General features: G+C 49.2%; 1 protein-coding gene across 10 annotated transcripts in view; it reads left to right on the forward strand.

The window, feature by feature from the left end:
- The first annotated feature begins 7,889 nt into the window (after window positions 1–7,889).
- Fgr (FGR proto-oncogene, Src family tyrosine kinase) overlaps window positions 7,890–12,326 on the forward strand; it is a 29,774-nt gene continuing 25,337 nt past the window's right edge. For 6 of the 10 annotated variants that reach the window (XM_087551297.1, XM_087551296.1, XM_087551298.1 and 3 more), the window contains exon 1: window positions 7,890–8,091. The gene's annotated coding sequence lies outside the window, so the exon portion shown is untranslated. 10 annotated transcript variants of the gene reach the window in all.

A 12,326-nucleotide genomic window follows, 5' to 3' on the forward strand; every position in this document is an offset into this window, starting at 1 on the left:
TCTCTCCACAGCTCATGGCCAGCCTCTACTCCTCTACTCTTCTACTTTTCTACTTTCTCTCTCTCTCTGCCTTTCTCTGCCCCTAGTACCCTCTTAACTCCCTTCCCCATGTCCTGAATCTGAATAAACTCTATTCTATACTAAAAAAAAACAAAACAAAAAACAAAAAAAAAACAACTCTCGACCCCACTCCTGCTTCACTCCCCCTCCCCCCGCCCCCAGCTGGGGACCGAACCCAGGGCCTTGCGCTTGCTAGGCAAGCGCCCTACCACTGAGCTAAATCCCCAACCCCTCTGCTTCACTTTTTAACAACTATTTTTTCCTTCTACTGGTTTTGAGTCGTGTGTGTGTGTGTGTGTGTGTGTGTGTGTGTGTGTGTGTGTGTTCACCTTCCCGTGTGTGACTATGGGTGCATACAGGCTACAGTGCATATGGAGTAGTGGTCAGGACAACCTGGGATTGTCAGCTCAGGTGACAGCCTCACCTTCCACCTTGGTTAGGACAGAGTCTCTTGCTGTCCCTTGCTGTAAACACAAGGCTAACTAGCTCTCAAGTTTCTAGAGATTCCCATCTTAATCCTCCAACTCACCATAGGAATTCTGGGATTACAGACAAGCTCTCCTGCCCCCAGATTTATATGGATTCTGGGTACTTGAATTCACGTCTTCACATTTGTGTGGTAAGCACTTTACCTACTGAATCATTCCCCAGTGAATACCGCTATCTTTCATTTTTTTTGAGATAAGGTCTCAGTGGGCTGGAGAGATGGCTCGGCGGTTAAGAGCACTGACTGCTCTTCCAGAGGTCCTGAGTTCAAATCTCAGCAACCACATGGTGGCTCACAGCCATCTGTAATGGGATCTGATGCCCTCTTCTGCTTTTTCTGAAAACAGCCACAGTGTACTCACATAAAATAAATAAATAAATAACCCTTAAAAAAATCTCATATAGCCCAGGCTGGCCTTATTAAACTCACTGTGTAGATAACTATTTTTTAGAGTGATCTTGTCAGGGGCCCCCACACTACAGACAGGTCTGGAAGCTCTCGACGGTTTCCCGATTCCTCTTTTGAAATTGGAAGTTGATGTGGAGCAGAGAGTGGCAAACTGTTTCTGTAAAGCACCAGAATATAAATATTTTTGGTTTTGCTGGCTATCCAGTCTTGGTTGCAGCTACTGAGCTCTGTCATGGTAACATGAAAGTCGCTGTGCGCAACACAGAAACAGAGCCTGGCCTCATTCCCAACTTTGTTTATGCACATTGCAATTTGGTTTTGACTTAGTTTTCTTATCCCCTGAAATAGTACTGGTCCTTCTTTTGTCATTTTGAAATCATTTAAAATGTGAAAAACCATTGTCAAGGAACCATCGAGATGACTCAGCAGGTAAAGGCATTTGCTGTCCATCAGCAGTCGAACCCGGGTTCCCTGCTTTGGACCCCTATGGCGAAAGAAGAGAGCAAACTCCCTCCAACTGCCTTCAACTCCCCAAACGAATAAATAAATTGACGTAATGCAAACTTTAAAATAAATTGTTGCCGGGCGTGACAGCGCACACCAGCTCTTGGGATGCCGAGGCAAGAGGATCTCTGTGAGTTCGAGGCCAGCCTGGTCTATAGATCAGGTTCCAGGACAGCCAGGGCTGTTACACAGAGAAACCCTATCTAGACAGACAGACCGACAGGCAGGCAGGCAGGCAGGCAGGCAGGCAGGCAGGCAGGCAGGCAGGCAGGCAGGCAGGCAGGCAGGCAGACAGTTAAAGCTAGAAGTGACAGGTTGTTCCTGCAGTTCCAGCCGTCCAGGGAGCTAAAGTGGGAGAGTTCTTTGAACCCAGAATTTGAAGCCAGCCTGAGCCAACATAGCAATCACCTGTCTCTTAACTTATTTTTCTTAGCTCATTGGCTGCACAAAGCCAGGCAGATGGCCATATTTGGCTTGATCACTTGATTGGATTTTTGCCAAGTCTCTGTGGAGGTAATGAATGCTTCCCAGGGACCCGTCTTTGCAGTAATCCCACGAGCACGCGCCACGGTGGGAAGAGAGGATCACTCTAGGCATCCGCTGATGCCCTCACAGTGTGTGAACAGGCTGCTCTTTAAACTTTCACCCCCACCCCCATCGGTGGTTTTAGCACCTTCCTCCATTCATAAGCCTTCCTCTCTCCCCGTTGTGGAAACGTTTCAGAACAGGACCTTCCCAGAAACAATGTATGCTTAAATGAAGCCACCAGGGTAGGGCCTTAACCTAAAGGATTAAGGATTAGGGCATTTACCAGTGGAGATCCCAGAAGGCTTGCTGTCGCCACATGAGGTCAAGGAGACAGAAGGAAGCTATATGAAATTCTGACAACTGGCCCTTAGTGGAAGTCAGCCCTGCTGAGTCTTGATCTGGGACTTGGAGACTCCAGAACTGTAAGAAGTAAGAAGGCACAATTACGTTGCGATGTTTTCTTTTATATATTATTTATTTGATTTTTTTGCCTTTTTTTTGAGGACATGGTTTCTCTCTGTCTAGCCCTGGCTGTTCCAGAACTCGATCTGTAGCCCAGGCTGGCTTCAAACTCAGAGATCCACCTGCTTCTGCCTCCCAAGTACTGGGATTAAAGGAATGTGCCACTACTACCAGGCTTCTATGGTATTTTAAAAATATTCTTTTTTTTTTTTAAGTTTGGGGTGTGTGTGTGTGTGTGTGTGTGTGTGTGTGTGTGTGTGTGTGTGTATAGAAGCTGCAGGAGGCAATTTTCTCCTAATATATAGGTTCTGGGATCAATCAAACTTAGGTCATCAGGCTTGGTGGCAGGCACCCTTTTCCATTGAGCCATCTCACCGGTGCCCTGGTGTTTTTTTGGGGGGGGGGTTGTTTTGTTTTGTTCTCTCTCTCTCTCTCTCTTTTGTTTTTGGGTTTTTTTTTTTTTGGTTGTTGTTTGTTTGTTTTGTTTTTCTGTTTGTCGTTGTTGGTTTTTGAGGAAGGACTAGGCATAGACTCACAATCATCTCGATTTAGCCTCCCAAATGCTAGAATCACAAACAGGAACCAGTGTGCCTGGTAACAGTTCTTTTTTGTTTGTTTGCTTGGAGAGAGTCTTGTGTAGCTCAGCCTCTAACTTGGTAGGTAGCCAAGGCTGGCCTTGAACTCCTGGTCCCTGATTTCTGATCCCTGATCTTCCTGCCTTCAGGAATTACAGGTTTGTGCCACCACACCCAGCCTCTTTAAATCAATGGCTTTTTTCTTTTCTTTCTTCAGTGCTAAGAATCAAACCCAGGGGTTGGGGATTTAGCTCAGTGGTAGAGCGCTTGCCTAGGAAGCGCAAGGCCCTGGGTTCGGTCCCCAGCTCCGAAAAAAAGAACCAAAAAAAAAAAAAAAAAAAAAAAAAAAAAGAATCAAACCCAGTGCCACGTCTCATTTATGTTAAGTGTTTTACCGCTGAGCTACATCCCATCCCTAAATCAGATATGGAGTGAAGATCACAAAGTGGACCTTACATAGTTCTCTAGAGTCTACCCTGCTGTCAGCTGGCACCTTTCCTTTATCTTTCTTCTTTTCTATCTCTTCTTTTTTTTTAAAGATTTATTTATTTATTATATATAAGTACACTGTAGCTGTCTTCAGATACACCGGAAGAGGGCATCAGATCTCTTTACAGATGGTTGTGAGCCACCATGTGGTTGCTGGGAATTGAACTCAGGACCTCTGGAAGAGCAGTTGGGTGCTCTTAACCACTGAGCCATCTCTCCAGCCCCTTTCTATCTCTTCTTAAACAACAAAAACGTTCTGAGGACTGAACAGTGTCCAGGCATGGTTCACATCACAGCCTCTTCTTCTCTTGACCTAATGACAGCCGTTGTCCTGTCATGCGCTCACACCTAGACAATGTTTTTCTCCAAAGGACTTTCCCTCATCCATACAAAGTGAACCGTAGTTCCTCAATAAAATAAGAAATAAAGTTGGGGATTTAGCTCAGCGGTAGAGCGCTTGCCTAGCAAGCACAAGGCCCTGGGTCACAGCTCCAGAAAAGAAAGAAAGAAAGAAAGAAAGAAAGAAAGAAAGAAAGAAAGAAAGAAAGAAAGAAAGAAAGAAAGAAAGAAAGACAGAAAGAAAGGAAGGAAGGAAGGAAGGAAGGAAGGAAGAAAGAAAGAAAGAAAGAAAGAAAGAAAGAAAGAAAGAAAGAGTCAGAGTCTGGGCCAGTGAGATGACTCTGTGGTATAGCATTGGCCAGGTTTGACAATCTGAGTCCAATCTTAGGGGCCCACAAGCTAGAAGGAGAGAACCAATTCTGAAAAGTTGCCCCTGCTGGTCCTGCAGAACCAAAGCTACAGGATCTCCATAACACAGGGTGTCAGAGAGGAGTCCCAGTGAAGGGTCAGTATTGATAGTGTAGCGGAAGCCAGAGGCCTCAAACCACACCGATGACTCCTTGCAAAGAACATTTACAAGTAAAGATGTATGGCCAGGGGCTGGAGAGATGGCTCAGCGGTTAAGAGCACTGGCTGCTCTTCCAGAGGTCCTTCCTGAGTTCAATTCCCAGCAACCACATGGTGGCTCACAACCATCTGTAATGGGATCTGATGCCCTTTTCTGGCACACAGGTGTACATGCAGATAGGGCACTCATACATTAAATAAATAAATAAATCTTTTTTTTAAATGTGTGGGTATACTTACTGTGGGACACACTGACTCAGTACAGCTTCCATGACAAGATTTTTTGTTTGTTTGTTTGTTTTGTTTTTTGGGGTTTTTTTTGGTTCTTTTTTTCGGAGCTGGGGACTGAACCCAGGGCCTTGCGCTTCCTAGGCAAGCGCTCTACCACTGAGCTAAATCCCCAACCCCAAGATGTTTGTTTTTATTCCTTTTTAATTTTTTTTTGAGGGGAGGTTGCAAGGATGCAGGAAAGACATAAAAGGATGGGGAGATGAGTAGAAGTGGGGGGGCGCATGATGCAAAATTCACAAAGAGTCAACAGAAAATGAAAAGAAGAAGTTGCCTGGTGGCAGTGTATGCCTTTAATCAAGAAACACGAGAGGCAGAGGCAGGTGGATCTCTGTGAGTTCGAGGCCAGTCTGTTTACAGAGTGAGTTCCAGGACAGCCAGGGCTACACAGAGAAACCCTGTGTGATCTTGACTCTCCCACACTCGCTCCCTGCCTCAAATAAATAAGCAGGGGCCCAAAAGGTGGCTCAGTAGGCAACGGCATCAACTTAAATTCCATCCCTGGAACTCACACAGTAGGAGGACAGAGATGACTATCTCGAGCCGTCCTCTGACCTCCACACACACATACATGTTTGCACATTCCTCAAATATACATATATATATTACATTATGTATAATGTAATAAAAATAACAAATCAGTATGGCTTTAGGTTTCTCTTTTGAAGCAGATTCTAGAACACGTTTCTAGGCTGAGAGGATAAATCTGTCACAGGGAGAAATGGTTGGTGCAGGGTGGCAGAAGGTGTGAGTCCCCCCCAGAAGGGAGAGAGGAGGCAGAGTCATTTGGCCAGGCCCCCGGAGCTTCCTCCCGAAGTCACAAAATCATGGCCCTGGCCTTGGAGTCTCCTCAGGGAAAGTGGTTGCTTGGATTCTTGTAGGCTGGGCTTCTAGGGTCTTTCTTGACCGAGGACAGAAGAAGCCAGGCTGACTGAAAAGGGAAGTGAAGACAGAGGACAGGACAGGAGGCAGGCAGGCTGCCTTTTGATTTTTGTCTTTGCTGTCAGCTTTCAATTTTTTTTTTTTCCTTAAGATTTATTTATGGTCCACAAGTACACTGTCATTCTCTTCAGACACACCAGAAGAGGGCATCAGATCCCATTACCAATGGTTGTGAGCCACCAAGTAGTGGCAGGGAGTTGAACTCATGACCTCTGAAAGAGAAGCCAGTGCTCTCAACCACTGATCCATCACTCCAGCCCCCGGAGTTGTTTTAAAGGAACATGGACGTAGGGCATCAAGAGAAGTAGCAGCCTCAACTGAGTCTTCCTGTGGCTTCTCGGCCCTATGCTTTGCTTCTGGGCCGTAAGACTGTGCCGGAATCCCTCCCAGAGTCCTAGCATCCTTGTGAGTTAGATGGAAGGAAGATGAATGCGTGTCCACAAACACACAACATTTACCATGTGGCGGGCACTTGGTGTGACAGCTACCGGATCTCTCCCAAGGTTTTTGTGAAGGGCAGCCTCCTGCAGCCTTCAGTGCATGAAGAATGCAGGTACAGAAAGGGAGCAGTCTGCCTCTTCAACCAGGTAGCATGGGGTGGGAGTCTGTGGTCAGGAGGGCTTCTCTGAGGAGGGAGCACACGCAGTAACCAACCAGAAGGAGCCAATTCCAGACCAGAAGAAGAAGAATGCTCCAGAAGAGTTGTGAGTGCTCTGCTGGGAAGTGGGGAAGGCCCCTAGGAATTACAGAGCAATTCCTCCAAGATGAGTGTATGTCTTTCTGTCTCTCTCTCCCTCATTCCCTCCCCTCTCCCTTGCTTCTCTCTATCCCTTCTGTTTTTTTCTTCCTTCCTCTCTCCCCTCTCTCTTCTGTCTCCTCTCCTCCTCTCCCTTCTTCTCTCTTCTCTTCCCTTCTCCCCTAGCCTCTGCCTTCTCCTGTCCTGTCCTCCTCCCTGCCCTTTCCTCCTCCTCCTCTTCCTCCTCCTCCTCCTCCTCCTCCTCTTCTTCCTCCTCCTCCTCTTCTCATCTCTCCTCCTTTTCTTCCTCCTCTGGGATAGAGAATCTCTACTCTTCTTTGGCTGGCCTCCAATCTGTAGGACTCAAGCGTCCTCTTGATTACCTGGGAGTGCATTCGGTGCACCTGTTCTTTTTTATCTGGGCTCCCTATGTCTGGAATCCCATTGGCCATGATAAACATTTTGTTAATTGAACACAAGGACCAATGGCCAAGGCCAACTTAGAGGATGCTCTAAATGGTGGTAATGCTATCGGAGCAGGGTGAAGCCATCCTCCCACAGACTCTGAACCTCCACTGGTCCTTCCTTTCTTCCTCCTCACCCCACATCATATTTTCCTAAGAGAGAAGCAGTTTTGTTTGGTTTTTCGAGGTAGTGTTTCTCTGCATGACCTTGGCTGTTTTGGAAGTCTATCTTTAGATCAGGCTGGCCTCGAACTCATGTCATTGCCTGCATCAGCATAACCCTCACACCGATTTGAGCATCTTCCATGCCTCAAGCTAGCACCCTCCCACATAAATTTCCAATTCAATCATAGCTTTCCCTTTCCCTCCTCAGGCAGGGGGACTTCCTGGGTCTCACTGGTCCTTGGTTTTAAAGAGGTAATTCAGGGGTGGGATGGGGTGAGGGCTATCAAGTTAGAGAGGGAGGGATCCCCAAGAGACACTATGATTAAGCACCCTCCTCAGATTCTCTAAAACTGTGAGGCTGAGGCCTGATGGAAGCTGAAAAGCAGCCACTCAAAGAGGCAAGGTCCTTATCAGCACCGCCCAGTTCCTACCGATGAGATGGCACAGTTTAAGTGACAGGCAAAAGACCCTTGACAAATCTGGTGACAGCAGTGTAAAGGCAAAAGACTATATGAACTTGGGCCAAATTATCCTGACCTGGCTCTAGGTTTTCCTCCCGGGAAGATGTGTGGGGAGTGGGAACCTTTGGGATGGCCAAAACCCTTTTGTATCCCACTCTAGCGGCTAAAGGAACAGGTCCCTTTGGCAGGAACCTTTGGGAAGGAGGTGGGGCGCAGGGACAGCGCTGAGAGAGCCCATCCACAGTAACCTTGAAAGGTGGGGAGTGGGAGCCAGGGGACCTTGGATCTGGGGGGCCCTTCCCGGCTTTGGGCAGCTGGCTTGGGGCTGAGGCGTGACTGAGACTTCTTTGGCTGCCTCCTCTTCCGCAGCCACCAAAATAAGAGAAGTCCGAGGCGGCTTCCCCCTCCCTGCCCAGAGTAGGTAGTAGGGACAGGGGCGGGTAGCACTTCACTTTCCCCTCACATCGTTCCTGAAAATTAGGGTTGGCTCGCCGCAGATCGGGTCACCAGCAGCTGGCTCCCTTGAGACCAGGTAGGCGGCCAAACCAGGAGGAGGCTGACCCGGCAGGTGTCGCCCCGCCCCTGTCCGTCCTCGCCCTGGAAGGAAGATTTAGAGGTAAACCTGAACTTTGAGAGCTGAGCAAGTTGAGAACGGGGAATGGGGGTAGCGACCCCATTCAGAAAGGGAATTAAGAAGGAAAACTAAGGATAGCTGGAAAAGATTGATAAGAACCTGGGAGAAGGCGGAGGCGGTTTGGCGAAGACAGACCGAAAGTTCCCCTAAAAGTCTAAAGGGGAAAGGGAGGGAACCTGTGTCAAATATTTGGGAAGAGGACTGAAAGTAAGGGAAGGTACTGTGGGCTCCCCCAAAAGCGTCTAAGGAGAGCACTGAGAGGCTTTGAGGGTGAGGAAAAAGGGAAGAAACCGGGGGGGGGGGTTGGGAGAGGGCTAGCTATAGGTGGGGAAACTGGGAGGGTCCAGACGGGATACTGAGGAAATCGGTATTTCCCGAGAAGGGGTCAAGGAGGGTGATTTCTGCAGAAACTCTTGAGTCTAGAGTGCAGTTCTGGGGTCACAGAGGCCAGCTGTCTGGATTCTGCATCCCCCAGGCCCTCTTGCTACATCACTGGGGCAGTGGGTTCGGGACGCCCTGGGGATTCCTTCCAGGCGTTGGAGGCGTGAATCTGGGTTTCCAGGGGAAGACCTCACCCTGGGTACTAGACCTCCCTGGGTGCTTTTCCCTCTCCGTGGCGGCGGTCTAGGTCTGCGTCCCCGTCGGGATCCGGGAATTGCTGGCAGCCCCGACGGAAATCCTGCTTTTGACCGCCAATGCCCGCAGGGGCTGTTTCCATGGCAACACAGGGCAGTGAGGCCAGTTGGTTCTGGGAGGCTGCCGGCTCAAGGCTGGCAGGCACCTTTGGTTCCCGCCTTCGTCCTCGTTTTGGTCCTTGGTCCCGGAGTATTGCAAAACGGAGGGAGTGAAAGGGTGCTTCTGGGTGTTCAGGGATCTGCAGTCTCAGAGACCTGGTCTCTTGACAAGAATGGGCCTTTAATTGCTCTGCAGACCTCAAGGAGAGTGAGATTTCTCTAGATTTTTTGCTTTCCTCATTGGAACTTTGGGGAGAAACTAGCCCTCCCCTATACCAAAGCTGTGCCTAGTGGCGCGGTCCTATAATAATCCCTGCACTCAGAAAACGGAGGTAGGAAGATTGTCACGAGTTTGAAACCAGCTTGAGCTTCATAAGTAGAAAGACTGGTGGGGTATGTGTGTGTGTGTGTGTGTGTGTGTGTGTGTGTGTGTGTGTGTGTGTGTGTGGTGGGGGGACAGAAACAGAATGGAAGGGGATGGGGAGAGGAGGGCAGAGGGAGGAGGAGATGAGGAAAGAGAGGATTGGAGGAAGCGGCAGGAGAATCTCTGTCAGACCCAGGCCAGTTTGCTCTACACAGTGAGTTCTTGTCTTCTCAAAACACGGAGGACCAGAAAACTTCACTGACAGGACCTCTGAGAAACAGCACGCAGTTGACATCTATTAGATGTCTTATTTAGTAGGGCCCATTCCAAGGAGGTCAGCAGGGCTCGGATCTGTACCCCACTCTACACCCTATAAACAAGCCTGGTGGAGTCTAGAGCTTGATGCTGTGGGGTTCTTCCCGTTTGTGCTGGGCAGGTGGATGGATTAGATAACAGGAGGGACAGAAGCTCAGAGCGTGTAGAGATTCAAAGGAGGTGGCCAAGCTGAGGCTGTAGTCTGCTCATCCCTAGTGAAGCTGGTGTGGACGAGAGAGAGAGAGAGAGAGAGAGAGAGAGAGAGAGAGAGAGAGAGAGAGACAGAGAGACAGAGAGAGACAGAGAGAGACAGAGAGAGACAGAGAGAGAGACACACAGAGAGAAACAGAGAGACAGACACAGAGAGACAGACAGACAGTGGCAAAGAGACAGAGAGAGACAGAGACAGAAGACAGACACAGAGAGACAGACAGAGACAGACAGTGACAGAGACAGAGAGAGACAGAGACAGACAGACAGACACAGAGAGACAGACAGAGACAGACAGTGACAAAGAGACAGAGACAGACAGTGACAAAGAGACAGAGACAGACAGAGACAGACAGACAGTGACAAAGAGACAGAGACATAGAGACAGACACAGAGAGACAGAGACAGACAGTGACAAAGAGACAGAGACAGACAGTGACAAAGAGACAGAGACAGACAGAGACAGAGAGACAGACAATGACAAAGAATCAGAGAGACAGAGACAGACAACAGAGAGACAGACAGAGACAGACAGAGAGAGGAGTGGGTGGGGCTCCTGCCAGCATGGCCAGCTCCTGTTCCTGCAGGCCTGAAGCTGTGAACGAGATGGGGTGAGAGTGCTCCCCAGTGTGCTGTGGCCTTGAAGTGAGCATGTTCACGCCTGGGTGCTTACGTGTGGTTATTCCAGGTCTGCTCTGAAGCTCCCTGAGGCTGAAGTGACAAGGGAAGTGACCAGCCCTAGCATGCTGGGTAAGGACAGGGAAGACAGAGCTGAAGAAGGAGGAGTGGAGTCCCTTCCACACAGCACAAGGGGCTGACAGTTGGTAGAAGGCAGGCAGCCCCATCCCACTCTCTCAAGACTAAGGGATCACATTATGGACTCTATACTCTTCCTCCTTCAGCTCCTACTCATGGCTGGAACCCCAAGTCCCAGGCTAGGTAACCAAGTTCTTGTTTTAAGAGGGTGATGAGTAATTTAGGGAGATATATAGAACCATTGTTTTCTTCTTTCTTTTTCTCTGAGACCGGGTCTCACTATATAGCCTTGAGCTCACAGAGCCCTACCTTAGTCTTTGCCTCCTGAGTGCTGAGATTAAAGGCTTGGGCCACTACAGCAGGTCTCTCTCTCTCTCTCTCTCTCTCTCTCTCTCTCTCTCTCTCTCTCTCTCTCCCTCTCTCCCTCTCCCCCCACCCCCTCGGTTTTTTTGAGACAAGGTTTCTCTGTGTAGCCTTGGCTACCCTGGAACTCTGTAGACCAGGCTGGTCTTGAACTCATGGAGATCTGCCTCCTGAGTGTTGGGATTAAAGGCATGTGCCACCGCTGCCACCACCGCCACCACCACCACCACCATCACCACCACCACCACCACGTGGCTGGCTCTTTCTTTCTTTCTTTCTTTCTTTCTTTCTTTCTTTCTTTCTTTTTTTTCAGAGCTGGGGACCGAACCCAGGGCCTTGCGCTTGCTCTACCACTGAGCTAAATCCCCAACCCCTCTTTCTTTCTTTTTAAGACCAGGTCTCATTGTGTGACCCTGGGTAGCCTGGAACTCATTATATAGACCAGGATGGTCTCGAACTCACGAAGATCCACCTGCCTTTGTCTTCCGAGTGCTGGGATTTAAGGTTTAGGCTGCTGTGCCAAGTCAATAAACCCACTTTTACCAATAACGAGTGAGGAAAGCACAGTTGACACCTTAAGGACCGTGTCGGGGGAAGAGCTAGGATAGGGCAAGGGTGTGTTAGAACTGGACCAGTTGTAGGTCTGAGGAAAGAATGGTGTAAAACGAGAGGAAGTTAGTGAAATGTGAGAACCTCTGTGTGGGTGAAGGGGGCTTCGGCCTGTGGGGTATCAGTGCTCAGTAACAGGACAGTGGAGGAGTGTGAAAGCTGTCAGTCAAGGCTCCAAGTGTGGTGAGGGATGGCAATGCCTTCATACCTTAGACTCCTACTTGTCCCTTCAGGCCAAGCTCTGAGGGGAAACCGGAACTCTTGCAGGAGGTGGTTTCCTGCCACTGCCCAGTCTTAGTTCCTTTTTGGTGAGGTTGTCCGGGTTAACTGGGCTTGCTCATTCCTCCCACCTTGTCTGGGAACTTCTCTTTCTCTCCTGCCCTGCCCAGCCCCGAGCCTTGGTCCACCTCCCCTGTCTCAACGAGCCCTTTGCGCAGAGAACAAAGGAAACATTTGACTGCGTACCCACCCACTATATGGCTGATTCTCGGGGACAGATCCGATCTCAGGAGCTTCAGGGAGAGATCTGTCTCCTTAACTCTCTGAGAGATAGACGAACTGACTTGCCAAGTGCCTCAAGCCAGTTGTCACGCAGGGACAGACTTTGAATCTAAACCTGTCTCTGGTTTCTCCTCATACTTGGAGGTCAGGCTGGGGAGGTCAGGACATCTCACGTCTTACGTCATCACTTTGACATGGTTTGGGGAAAGAGGACCCGTGGGAAAGAGTGAGAAGGTTGGGGCTCTTGTGTCCAGGAGCACAGGTGTGTGGGAGGCAGGCTCCCTGTTGGGTGTTCAGCTGCCACAAGACAGATTTAGTCGGCCATTGGCCGTGTGGGAAGAATGACATTTACCAGTCAGGGACAG

This window comes from Rattus norvegicus, chromosome 5, assembly GCF_021556685.1.
Source record: "Rattus norvegicus strain SHRSP/BbbUtx chromosome 5, alternate assembly SHRSP_T2T, whole genome shotgun sequence".
Taxonomy (NCBI): Eukaryota; Metazoa; Chordata; class Mammalia; order Rodentia; family Muridae; genus Rattus; species Rattus norvegicus.